This window comes from Protopterus annectens, chromosome 3.part1 (genome assembly GCF_019279795.1).
Source record: "Protopterus annectens isolate FY-2018-M chromosome 3.part1, PAN1.0, whole genome shotgun sequence".
Classification (NCBI taxonomy): Eukaryota; Metazoa; Chordata; order Ceratodontiformes; family Protopteridae; genus Protopterus; species Protopterus annectens.
Window position 1 is genome coordinate 54161051 of NC_056732.1, and position 14538 is coordinate 54175588.

The 14538-nt window shown below is 39.5% G+C and overlaps 1 protein-coding gene across 2 annotated transcripts in view; it reads right to left on the reverse strand.

Moving 5' to 3' along the window:
- The window catches only part of TWSG1 (twisted gastrulation BMP signaling modulator 1), a 315372-nt gene that overhangs the window by 177935 nt on the left and 122899 nt on the right, over positions 1–14538 (reverse strand). The gene's annotated exons all lie outside the window — the stretch shown is intronic.

The following is a 14538-nucleotide window of genomic DNA, read 5'->3' on the forward strand; positions in this document are numbered from 1 at the left end:
TAGTTGAAGATGTTTAAAACTGAGGTGTATTAAACTCCCCCTTGTCTTCTGAGAGTAGGTCCAGTCTTTAAGGAAGCTTGGGGTAATTGCCCTTGGTCAGTTCCATAGGAAGGAAGAACCAGTATTGTCTGGGCCAAAACAGAGTCACCACGGGTGTTTTTGGAGCGTCATTGTGGATCTTCAGAATTACCTTGAATATCAATGGAAAGTGTAGAAATGAAAATAGTGTCCACGCCTGCTTGCAAGGAGTCCTGCTGGAGAATTCATTTAGTTGTCTGTTTTAAAAGGAGGCAAACAGATGTTCTTGAGGAGTTCCATACAACTGGATCAGTTCCTGGAAGACCACCTCATTCAATTTCCATTCATAAGGGTCTGTCTTGGTCCTGCTCAACTTGTCTGTCACTACATTTTGCTCTGATGGAAGGCAAGATGTTTGGAAGGTGAAAAAAATGGTGTAAAGCTATTTTGCAAGCTATTGTGGATAGAATTCATAAAGGGTAAGATCTGGTACCACCTTGCTTGTTTATATACCGCACCATTGTGCTGTTGTCAGCTATTACCAATGGAGGTCCTGGGGACCACAGATGCAGAGATTTTAAGGCATGGATCATTGCCCACATCTGTTTGACATTTATGTGCATTGGTCTTTCTGAAGAATTTCACAGGCTTTGCCCCTTTATACCCTTTGAGACTGCTCCCCAAGCAAAATCTAAGGAGTCTGTGGTGAGAGATCATTTTGAGGGTCTGAGGAGAGAGGGAAATATCTAGGTTCAGCTGTATTTGTCTTCACCAATTCAGTTCCTTTTTTTTACAAAGCCAAAAACTGGAATTTTGTATTTCAGTGAATGCAAATGCTGGGTCTATGTTTATTTATTTCTTTTTTTAGAAATCATTGAATCTTTCTTGTGTGTAACCTGGCAAGATGAATCGCAAGAATCACAGACGTCATGAACCCCAGGATCCTAAGAAATTCTCTTGCAGAAGTCAGAGACTGATTGGAAAAGTTCAGGAAAGTTTTCACATAAAAAAACATATTCCCCTGTGTCAAAAAAGCCTTTTGCTGAAAGGTGTCCCAAAGATAACCCAGAAACACAATCCTGCCTGACTGAGTCAAGGAGGATTTTTGTAATATTTACCTGCAAACCCAGACTGGTCAGAAGAGACACAACTGAAACACAGCTCAAGCTAAGGACTCTTGACATCTGGAGAAGATTCTGCAAAGGTAAGTAAGTTGTCTAAATAAGGGAATATGTGAATGCCATTCATCAGGCTGCAATGAACTATGACTGGAGCTAGACATTTATAAACACCTTTGGACCTGTAGATAACCCAAAGGGTAATGCAGAGACAAAATCAGATAAATTCCCTTTAGCCTATAGCTATGGATATATGATGATAAGTGCTTTTAGATCTAATGTTGCCATGAGACTCAGAAAAGGAATGACTATAACAGATTCTGAAGAATCAACATTTTGAATTTTGGTACTTTCACAAAAAAGTTTAGAAAGGAAAGATGTAGTGCTAATCTCCATGAAGGCTCTTTTTTGGTACTAGAAACATTCTGGAATAGAAGCTTTTACTCCTTTGAATTAAAGGCACTGGTTCTATGAGTCTTAGGGTATATAAATGCTGTAGTATATAGGGAAGCAATTCTGTTTGGTTTGGGAGGTGGAGAGGTATTTCTGTATCCAGTGTCAACTGTAGCCCTGATGAAGCATCCTTAGCACCCAAGAATCTGAAACAATCTGTAGTCATACAGGGACACTGACAGCCAGTTTCTAGGACAGATTTGTAGAGATGTGGGCCGGGGGGGGGGGGGTGCTGGCACAGTCATTCTGAACTATTAGACTGTCCCTTTTTCTGAAATTGTAACAGGATTGTCAAGAGTCCAATTATTTAGGGAAATCTCTTCAACTGAATTATTTTATTTCTAAAAACAAAATAATTTAGTTGAAAGGATTTCTCCAAATACCTTGGCTCTTGATAGTCCTGTGTTGGAATTTTGGCTTGTCCTGACTCATACACTTTGTATGCAGCCAGGATGGACAGATGGACTGGAGGTATTGGACTCCCCACCTGTGGGTAACTTTTGATTGCCCCTTTTTCTGAAAGGGCCCCCATCTCTTATTACCATTCCCCTTTGTTGCCAGAATATGTTACAGGTTGTTTGTTTGGCTTTTTAAAGAAAGAATGAGACTTGACAGATTTATATTCAGGAAACTAAAAAATCTTAGACACTCTATGAGTTAATTTCTTTCATCAAATTGTTTGAGAACCTGCATAGCAGAAGTGCCAAACAAAACCTTTTTGTCTATAATTTAGACTCTAAAATGTCAGACTTCACTTCATTAGCAAATGTTTGGTTATGTACCCAGGCACATCTCTCTAAAACTGTAGCTGTAGACACAGTATTTGCACAATCACACACACTTTATAAAGCATGTTTGGATGCCTGAGTGAGGGTAGAAATGATAGGAACCTGAGGAGTGGCAGAAAAATCTCTCATTGTCCAGATAACGTAGCATAAACTTCCACATGTATACTTGATAAGTAAGAAAAAAAAACATTCTCTTATCCAAATTGTCTAATACCCTGCCTTCTTTGTCCCCAGCAGAAGGGTAGGTATTACATAGCAATCTGTTGCCAGGTGGGGAGGGAGTGGTTACTGCTGCTGGATCAGATCTAAGGAGAAAGAAAATAAATGTATTAGTCTGTTGTACTTTGTATAGCCTGTCTGCCATTTTAGGTACTAAAGGTATAAATGTATTAGTCTGTTGTACTTCATATAGCCTGTCTGCCATTTTAGGGACTGAAGGTATAAATGTATTAGTCTGTTGTACTTCATATAGCCTGTCTGCCATTTTAGGGACTGAAGGTATAAATGTATTAGTCTGTTGTACTTTGAAAAGCCTGTCTGCCATTTTAGGGACTGAAGGTATAAATGTATTAGTCTGTTGTACTTTGTATAGCCTGTCTGCCATTTTAGGGACTGAAGGTATAAATGTATTAGTCTGTTGTACTTTGTATAGCCTGTCTGCCATTTTAGGGACTGAAGGTATAAATGTATTAGTCTGTTGTACTTTGTATAGCCTGTCTGCCATTTTAGAGACTGGAGGTATAAATGTATTAGTCTGTTGTACTTTGTATAGCCTGTCTGCCATTTTAGAGACTGGAGGTATAAATGTATTAGTTGTTGTACTTTGTATAGCCTGTCTGCCATTTTAGGGACTGAAGGTATAAATGTATTAGTCTGTTGTACTTTGTATAGCCCGTCTGCCATTTTAGGGACTGAAGGTATAAATGTATTAGTCTGTTGTACTTTGTATAGCCTGTCTGCCATTTTAGGGGCTGAAGGTATAAATGTATTAGTCTATTTTACTTTGTATAGCTTGTCTGCCATTTTAGGGACTGAATGTATAAATGTATTAGTTTATTTTACTTTGTATAGCTTGTCTGCCATTTTAGGGACTGAATGTATAAATGTATTAGTTTATTTTACTTTGTATAGCCTGTCTGCGATTTTAGGGACTGAAGGTATAAATGTATTAGTCTGTTGTACTTTGTATAGCCTGTCTGCCATTTTAGGGACTGAAGGTATAAATGTATTAGTCTGTTTTACTTTGTATAGCCTGTCAGCCATTTTAGGGACTGAAGGTTAGGGATCAGGGTTATTACAGGCTGCATTTAACACACCTTCCAATGCTTGCAGGATAGGAGGAATGGGTGAAGAATGACATATGTCTATTTGTAACATATAATATCTCCTCAGTTCAGGGGACATTTCAGTTTGTTACCATAAAAGCACCTCAATCATCCTAGCAATTCTCTGATTAAAAGTGAATGCTTCTACAAGAGTATGAGAGAAACAGCTATCCTCTGAATCTGAGACTTGGGTTTGGGAATAAGTTGGAGAAGGAGCCATGTCTCTTTCAATATCAGAATCATCAGACCCAGTGTCCTCAGGAAATCTTTATTAATGCTGACCCCAGGTAAAGGCTGTAACAAATATCTGGCGAAGGTAAAAAAATCATCTTTTGTTACTGATACTTCTTCAGAAGAACAAGATTTAACCTCTTGTTGTTTTCTTTACAAGTACAGCAATGGATAATAACTGACATAGAGATGGGTCATCTGCCTGGTCTAGAGGTCTCCTCTCTCAGTTACCCCCAAGAAGCATCTTCCCGAATATCCTTGTGATCTATAAAAGATGGATCTCCCTTGCCTGGACAGGATACTGGAACAGTCAAAGAGGGTGTGGCTGACTCCTGGTTTGTGGTGGATGAAAACACTACACCAGTGGAAGCTGGAGAGGTAAGTGAGTGGTCTGAGGAACAAGAAATGTTCACTACAGGTTTACTCACAGTCAGCTGAGGTGAAGACTGAGCCTACAGCTTTGGCATGGGATTTTTGGCGAGTTGTTTTTTCTTTCTAGGTATAGTGGGAGAATAACAGTAGGACTGCACTAAATATCCATGTTATAGCCGAGTAGGAGCTCTCAAAACTGGTAAGCATTGCTGGAACGAGTCAGTCGGAAGGTAAGCAGTCACAGTGTTCACAAGCAGTACACCAGCACTCACACTGCCTTAACCAGTCCTTCCACAAGTAAATTTAAAAACAGCACACAAAATTCCCTGTCTGAACAGACGTTTTAAACTTAGAAGCACACCAACAACAAATGTCGAATAATATATTGTGGAATGTACGCAAGCACTACACACCTAGTACACATTCCAGCTAGTTAGTAACATTTTTCTGTGGCTAAACTTTTTGTCATAAAAGTTAGAGTTTACATATGCATTACACAATGATATTCCCTAAATAGTCAAATTTGCCTTAATACTAAAAGTAGTGGTCCCTCACAGAAAACTTCCAATATTGTGAAAAAATATGGGATTTCTTAAAAGGGAAATACCTCTTTAGTCAAAAAAGAAATAAAATAATACTTCTTTAAAAAGGGAAATAGTTTCTGTGTGGATGAATCTGAATGTGGGAACTTATTTGCCAGAAATGAAGCTTGCAGCTGATTGCTGCTCCTGTGAAGCCTCAGACCTGCTTCTTCTTGAGGTGGTAAGAAAGTACCGAAAATTCACTCTGACTGATGATTTCCATTTTTAAGGCTAGCCAATCAACACTCAGAGTGAACATGTGGGAGGCAGCCATATCTTTGTAAAGATGGCTGGTTGTTGTACCCTGTGCTTTGGGAATAATAGCATCTGCAGAAATGTTTGTACTTGTGCGGAGGAAGAAAGGCTCGTCCCAGGATAGAGCGTAACACATCTCACGAAACAATTCTGTGAAGAATTCTAAAGTTGATTTGAAAACCCAGACTGAATAGAAGATTCTAAACAGTTGTTAAATACTCTTGACAGTTGGAAAGAGAGACTTCTAAGATAAAACAGTCATCCAATATGGAAAGATGTGAATGACTAGAAGCTGGCAATGATGTAGATACACACTTTGTGGATATCCTTGGTTTACACACAGCCAATCTTAAATGTCTGAACTGCTCACCACTGAGAATGAGAGGACAGGCATCCTATAAATCTAGTTTTACCATAAAAGCTATAGGAGGGAGTATAGGTACAAAAGGACTAAAGGGAATTAGAAAAGAAAGGTCGTGTACAGGCCTCCAGGATATTTCAATTTTTGGTACCAGAAAAGTCTTGAATAAAAGCCTTTGCCCAAGTGGCAGCCAGGCACTAAATCTATCATTCCCAGCCAGCAACTGGTGAAGAAGAGGTGAAGAAGAGGCTGATTACCAAAGCTTATCCAACCTGAGAGGAGGAAGGATAAGGCTCTAAGAGCACCTGGAGATTGGGCCTAGCAAACTGCACCTAGACAGTAAATCCTGGGCCTAGCAAACTGAGTTCTGGACCTAGACAATAAATCTTGTTTACAATGCTTAGTAAAAGTAAATACAGAGGACCAAATAGATGCCTCTAGAATGCATCTAGAGTCTACACCTTTCCAATAGGCCATCAAAAAATGAAAGGCCCTCATAGAATGTACCTTGATAATGCCTGGAATAGATTTACCATGGAAGGAATAACAAAAGGTAAAAACCTGGGACAGCCATTTAGAAGTAGTCTGTTTAGACAGTGGCTGACCTTTTTTTTTTTCTCCTGATAGGAAATAAGGGTATGATAAGCTTTCTCTACAGGACTTAGTTTTGTCAAGATGACCCCCAAGTTGCCTACACACATCCTGAGTAAGTGGAATCTTTTCCCATAGTTTTTTTTTTTTTTGGTTTCAGAAAAAATACAGGGAGATTGATGGCTCGATTCAAAGTATATTCTGAAACTCCTTTTGGCATAAATGAGGGATTTGTAGCAGTACAGTTTTGTAAAATGCACTTACCCCGTAACAGTAAATGTTTGAACTCCTCACTGCCGCTGCAGTAGCCTTTAGGCCCTAGGGGTTGTTCTCTTGCTCAGTAAACAACAACCAGATAGCTACACAAAGCTCTGGTTCCCTTCCACACTTTTATTCTGACTGCTGTTTGGCTAGCTCCATGGAGGGAAATTAACAGTCAGAGTAAAGACTTCTTCACAACTTTCTTGCTCATAAAGAGAAAGAGCCCAACAGTTGTGAAACAATAAACAATAACAGCAATGCTATACATTGTAAAGTAGAAACGCAAAGCACCCTACTTTATAGCACAACCACAGAAAGAGAAGAGGGATGGAGGATTGGTGGGGCTACTGCAGCAGTGAGAAATTCAGAAATCTACTTTTGTGTAAGTTACACAACTGTACTATGTTCATCATTCCCACTGTTTAAGTAGCCTTTAAGCTATGTAGGTTGATTATGGTAGCCTATCCAACCTGAGAAGAGGAAGGATACAGATCCAGGAGACCTGGGGAAATGTCCTAGCAAAGTTCAACCTGGACCTTGAAATGGAATCCAGTTTGTAATGCTTTGTAAAGTATAAATGGAGGACCATGTAGTAGCCTCTAGAATGCTTCTAGAGTCCACCCCTTTCTAGCATGCCATTGATGAAGACAAAGCACTAGTACAATGTGCCTTGATACTGCCTGGAATGGATTTGCCATATTAGGAATAACAAAAAACAATAACAGAGGACAACCACATGGAAACTGTCCCATGTAAGAAATAAATAAAATAAATAAAACTGACCCCCCTTTGGCAAAAGATTATCTCAGATTGTAGGGTGTTAGAAGTGGTGCAGGAGGGTTACAAATAGCACTGGATACAAAACCTCCCTTCGTAGGAATTCCTCCTCACCCTCCAAATTGAACAGAACATTTTCCTCAGGTTCTCTGACCCATGCTTACTCTAGGAGTCATGAAACCAGTGCTGGCAAGTCAAAGAAGCAAATACTTATATTCCAGAATGTTTCCTTTACATGCTAGGATCTTTCATTTCTAAATCTGTATATGAAAGTACCAAAATTCAAAACGTTGCCCCCTACAGAACTTGTTACTCCTTATTCCTCTCATAAGTTTCATGGTAACACTTGATCTAAAACAGGCTTATTATTACATTCCCATAGCCACCATATTCAGGAAATTGCTGAGGTTTTCTGTATCGAGGCACATTATCAGTTCTCTGTATTTTTTTAATTATGTACAGCTCTACAGGTATTTATAAAATGTACAGCTCCCCTCATAGCTCATTGAGGACTAAATGGCATTCATATATTTCCTTATATAGGCCACCTAATCATCTTTGCAGAGTCGTAATCCAGGTTAATGATTCTTGACATCTGGATAATGTTTCTTCTGGGCTTCCCAGATAAAAGTTACAAACTCCTCCCTCTCTCCATCTCACAGGATTGAGTTTCTTGGTGCAGGCATGATATTCAGCTGAATACGAAAACCAGCACAGCAGACCAAATTATGGAAAAATGACAACAGGAACCAGATCCAAAGTTTTATTGGATTTAGCGCCTTGGCCAATCCAGCCTTCAAAGAGTACATTTTTACATAAGAACATTCCCCTATATATATATATATATATATATATATATATATATATATACATATATATACATATATATATATATATATATATATATATATATATATATATATATATATATATATATATATATATACACACCCCTTAACATCTGCTTAATCAGTGAAACAGTCAATAAAAGAATTACATCAATTAAATAATGCAATTTAAAGCAAACATTTCCAATTTATTCCTCTGTTCAACCCCCTTGGTGTAAAAGTATCAAATTTTAAAATAAACAGTTTCCTTATATAATAATACATTTTTAATTAATCTCTCACCCCCCCCTTTCTTACAAAAACTTTTTCTAAAATTGTTGCTTGTAACAAGCTGTTATCACTGTGATGTTTCTGCATAAAACGCAGAGCTATAGGGCTTTCCAGTTTCTGTTTTTTAATGTCTCTGATATGTTCCTGCAACCTAATTCTAAATTTTCTCTTGGTTTCCGCAATATAGAATAGGTTGCAGGGACATCTCAAACAATACACTACACCTTCCGTGTCGCAACAAAAATGAGTGTTTGGTATAAATACTTTCTCATTAATTCTATAAAAACTAGACATTATATGACAACATATATTACAATTATTACAAGGTGCAGTGCCCTTGTATCTTAAAGGAACAGCGACATTCACTGCAGGCAATAAAAAGTAAGCTTTCACTAACTTATCCCCCAAATTTTGCCCTCTTTTATAGGCAATATAGGGTGTACTGCCAATAATTTTATTCAACAATTCATTAAAATTTTCCAATAATGTTTAAATATTTCCCAAATTTGTTCACTTAAAATGTTATACGTAGTGACAAAAAACATTTTTTCACCATTATTGGGTTTGTTTCTATTCATAACATACACATTCCCATTATTATATTTGAAGAGGTTGGTGTCAATTAATTTATTTACCGATTCCTTGATCAAATTTTCACTATAGCCTCTATGTACAAACATAGACAAAGTATGGCGTATTTGTTTTTGTAAATCAGGTACAGAGAAATCAGAGAAATCAGAGAAACAGTTTTTGGGAAAAGGTTTGGAGAAGTATTGGCCTAGGGGAAAGTAAGATGAGAGATTTTGACATAGTCATTCTGTATTGTTAGTCTGTCTGATTTTCTGAAAGGGCTCTGTTTCTTATACTTCCTTACCTCTGTGAATCTATTTTTTGCTAAAAAAACAAACAAAAAAAACCCAGAAGGTACCAAGATCCAAGCCCTAAGTACCCCAAATAAATCCACAGCAAGTGGAATAACCGAGGAGGGTGAAATAAAGCCACAAACATGATGTAGTTTAAAAGTTTAATATACACAACATTGAACACTTTCACCCCTAATACCGAACATGACTTCATCAGAACAACAAACATTTCCCAGAGTGCATTTAAACAGTAATGAAAAGGTGCTACAAATTAACAAGCTAACCAACCACAATGCTTGACAAAAATTAAAGTGGAAGATGAATTGGAGTGTGTAAAAACATTGTTTAAAAACAAATGTTACAAAATATAAGTATTACAATAGCCAAATGTTAAAACACTGGGCAGTGACACAATTATAACATAGCTGCTCTTAATTTTAATACACTGTTGATGGACACCATGTAATTTAATCCAGGCAGTATGCTAGCATTTAATCTTAACTGCCACTGGAGCTCCTGAAACTCTAAAGAGTCTTATCAAACCCCCCTCTTGGGTTCGGTAAAACTTGTTCTAAAACAAAAAACAGAAATGTTTTATTATTTATACATGCAAGTTTATGTTTGTACAATGCATTGCTCTCTTGCTGAATTTGAATTTCATAGTAATCTTCATAAATTTGTTTTTAATGGTCCTTTCAGTTTTACCGATATAAAACGAGAGGCAGTAATCACAAAAAGCTAAATAGATCACCCATTGTATTACAATCACAAGTCTTATTCAGCCTAAATTCTTGCAGGATAGTTGTTAACTTTAAAACTTCACCCACAAAAATATATTTGCACTGGTGGCAAGATCCGCACTTTAACATACCCTTATGTTTTTTTTTTTATACCATTAATTATTTCACTGTTCACCTCCCCTCTTTCCTAGTTTTTCTTTTAAATTCATATGATTCTTAATGGTAAAGTGTGGGGCTGTGCCTTCTCTAGCTGTGACAAGGGAGTCACTAGTTAAAAGGTTCCAGTTACTCGTGACAATATTTTTAATCACATTAGAAGCAGTGCTGAACTTAATTGCCACAGAAGTTTCATAGTTTTTGTACTGCTTTCATTTCTGTTACCTGTCACTTACTTGTTAATACCCCTCCCAAAAATTGGAGTGAAACTACTTTGTCTTTTTGATACTACCTCAGTTTTGATTTCTTCCAGCAATCCCAAGGGGTAACCTCTATTGACAAACATTTAAACCAATTTATTAATTTTTTCCAAAAACCATATATCACTAGCCTTTTACTAGGCTCTTTTTTGAAAAGGTGAAGGGTTACTAGAATAGTGTAAGACGTTATTGGACTTTGTAAGACGTTATTGGACTAAATTGGTTTCCTGTAATGCTGGGATTTGAACTGGCAAGATTCAAAATCCTTGTGTAAGGTTAAATAATTAATATATCTCAATGAATAGGTATAAATAAACTTAACAAAGTCCATAGTAGAATTTAAAAAAGTCCCAAATTCACAAAGTGTAGTTTCACCACCCCTCCCATATCAAAAATAAGTCATCCAGGAAGCATACGTAAGTAACAATTTCACTCATAAATTGGGAGCCAAGAATATAATGCTGTTCTCAATGCCACAATACTATACTGGCATATAAAGGGGCACATAGGTTCATAGGTTTATAGGTGTGTACTAGGTTAATGACTCTGGAGCCTTTACAAGCCTAGCCCATAGGATTACCCTGGCATCGTGCCACCCGACCTTAGTTCCTAGTGTGTCTGTTGAGTAGAGCCACTGGTGTTATCCCCAGGGTGAATTTTCTATTTCCCATCCACTTATCAAGATTTCTCTTGAAGAGGGCCAGTGAGGTGCTCTGCTTGACATGTATGGGAAGTCTATTCCATTGCATGGGCAGTCTCTGGCTTATGAACCTGCCCCTGCATGTTCTGCTGATTGTGGTAATGAGGTTGAGGTTGAGGTTCCTGGAGCATGTGGTGCAGAGGGATTGGGATTTCTTTAGATGTATCATTTCTAACAGAGCTGGGTCAGACATGGCTTTTAAGTCAAGCAGAGATCGCCTCTAAGTAGGCAATATGAGATAGAGGATGGAGTTTTTTGAGTCTGTCCATATAGGACAAGTGTTTAAGGCCTAGGATCCTCTTTGTGAGGTACTTTTGCAGTCTCGCCAGTTGTTGCAGATGTCTAGTGATGTACATGCCAAATGGGGCATTTTACTCAATGACTGGCCTAATGAGGGAGGAGTAGAGGGAGACAATGACCATTTTCTTACTGGATGCAAACCCCTTAGTAATGTGATGTGTCACATAGAAGGACTTTCTGACCACAGTGGCAATGTGGTGGTCAAAAGAGAGGTTGCTGTCAACCTGTGTTCCTAAATCTCTTATAACACCTTCTGTGTTCAGTGGACTTCCATCGATGTTGTAATTCAAGGGAACTGGTTTTTTCCCAAGGGGGATGATGACACATTTTTTGGCATTGAGCTTAAGGCCATGGTTCTGACACCAGTCGTTGGTCTCATTGAGGCCTTTCTGTAGGATGTCAACATCACTTGTGGAGTTAATAATAGCTCCCAACTTGCAATCATCTGTGAACTTTGTCAGCCAGAGTCCCTTTGTGTTGGCCTGGACTTCAGAGAAACAGATACCAAACAGCAGAGGACCCAGGACCGAACCCTGTAGGACTCCACTCATGACTGGTCGATAGTCTGACTTGGAGTCAGCTACTTTCACACTGTGGGTTTTATCTGTGAGCCAGTTTGCAACCCACCTGGTGATATAGGGGTTGATGTCTAACTTAGTGAGTTTTTCTATGATTCCTGAGTGGGGAATGGTATCAAAGGCCTTGGCCAGATCAAGGTAGGCTGTATGAACCACCTTGCCTTCATCCACAGCTCTGGTGACTGACTCAAAGAAGTCAACCAAGTTGAGCAGGCATGATCTACCCTTCACAAAACCAAACTGTGTAGGATCCAGAGTTTAGAGATTCCCTATATCCTTGCTTATTAGGTCCACGATGATGTGTTCCATAGCTTTGCATATCAGACTCATCAGGTTAATGGGGCGATAGTTCCCAGGATCTGTAGTCGCTCCTCCTTTGTGGAGAGGGATGACTGTAGCAGTGCACCATTCAGTAGGGACAAAGCCTGAGGTAAGGCTGTGATTGAACAGAGTACACAGATGAGGTGCCAGTTCACTCTGTAGTTCATGTAGAATACTGCCGGGGATATTGTCAGGTCCCATAGAAGCTGTATTCTTGGCCTTGGACAGTGCTGTTTTAACCTGTGCAGCAGTAATACTGGGTGCCTGATAATCTACTGGTATTGTGATTGGTCCCTTGGCGGGCAAGAGGGGTAAAATTGGCACTGAATATGTCAGTCAGTATATTGGCAATATCGGTTGGCTCGTTATAGGTGGTACCATTGTGCAGTAGCTCAGAGCAAATCTGGGTATTGCCATGGAGATTCTTTACATAGTTATAGAAGGCCTTGTGGTTGTCTTTAATATCTGCTGCAATTCTGTTTTCATAGCTAGCTTTAGAGGATTTGATGAGGGATCTCAACCTTTTGTTGAGGCTGATAAGGGAGTTTTTCCAGTCTTGGGACTTCATCTTATTCCGCATCAGTTTCCTCCTTCTGTTGTAGAGTTTGTTTATGGCAGGGGACCACCAGATTGGCTTCCTTTTTTTTGAGGAGAGCATATTGGTTCTGTTGGGTATGGCGAGATCCATGCATTTGTGTACGTGTTCGTACAGTGCATTGGTGTATGATTCGGCAGTCATGCAACTATTCTCCATTTGCATGGGTGCAGTGAAGTTAGCTACCTCTGTTTTTAGGAGCCCAAAGTTAGCTTTGGAGACGTTTTTCAATGTGGTTACCTTTGTGTGTGTGTGTGTGTGTGTGTGTGTGTGTGTGTGTGTGTGTGTGTGTGTGTGTGTGTGTGTGTGTGTGTGTGGGGGGTCTGGATTTCCAAGGTGATTAGTTTGTGGTCAGATCTAACGAGGGAGGAGTTGACTATTGCTGTAGAGCAACGGTTACCCATGTTAGTAATGACCAGGTCAAGGATGTTGGTACCTCTAGTGGGGGTAAGAATGAGCTGGTCCAGGGGATTAGAATTAATGAATTCCAGAAAGTGTTGGGCAAGTGTATTGGTACATGAGTAGTTTTCCCAGTTAATGGAGGGGTAGTTGAAGTCCCCTAGTATGAGAGTGTTAGGTTGGACCCTAATATTCTCCAGGGTGCTTAGGAACGTGGAATGTGAGTCTTGGGACTTGGTTGGGGACCTATAGCAGACTACAACCTGAATTGCTGTCTTACCCAATATTAGCTGCACCTGACGTATATCAGATGTGTTATGTTGGGCTACCAGTCTGGAGGTGTGCACATAAGACCACTGCCTTTGAAGCTTCGGTCCAAGATCTGGGGCCGAAAGGTGTGGAATGAGTTATAGCCTGGCAGTGCAGGGTTGCTTTCTGCTGCCTTGAACCATGTCTCTGTTACAGCACAAATGTCAATGTTCTCCATTTTAAGGAGTGTTTCGAGCGAGTGCATTTTGAGATTTAGACTTCTAGCATTGAGCAGCATGACCCTCAGATTGCATTTGTTTGTAGCTGTTATGGTGGTAATTTGGTCTTTGGAACACCACCTAAAAAGGCACAATAGGGGTGGCAAGAGCCTTGACAGATGCAGGCCATCTCCGGCAAAGCATCGAGGTCTGTCAATCATGTCATCCCAGGCAGACAGATACAGGATCCCTCAGAATGACACCAGAAACTTAGTCAATTGTTGAAATCAATAATTTTCTGCTTGTACTGTGGTATTATTCTGGGTGATGGTAGGATGCTGCTCAGGGCTAGGGTCATACCTGCCTGGGCTACATAATCCAAGAGCTCTTCCATGTCTCTTTTCATGTAGTCCAGGGAGATATGTTTTAGGTCATTCACACCTACATGTACAATGACAGAGTTATATTTGTACCTGTTGTTGAGGGACCTGAGTGCGTGCGTTATGTGGCGGATCCTGGCACCTGACAGGCAGCTGACTTTTACTTTCTCCTTATTCAACCTAGTGAGTGATACATCAGTTTGCCTCACTATCGAGTCACCTATGACTAGTGTGTTGGTCATGCTGTTTTGCCTTAGGGGCTATGACTGAGTGGCACACTATTTAGGAGAGTTATGTGTCTTGTGATTAGTGTTGTGTTGTGGTGGTTGAGTGCATTTCTGCCTTGGAGTTCTCTGCTGTTTGGGTAGATTTTTATTGAGAACCTCAGCGAAGGTGGGTGTGTGGTTTGTATTTTTATGTGAAGACAGTGCTGGTGTGTGTTCTGGAGGGCTATGTGTTCCATGTGGTGTTGTGCAAGCGTTGACCTTCTCCTCTTGACCAGCTATTCCAGTCTTGGCTGGGAGGTAAGA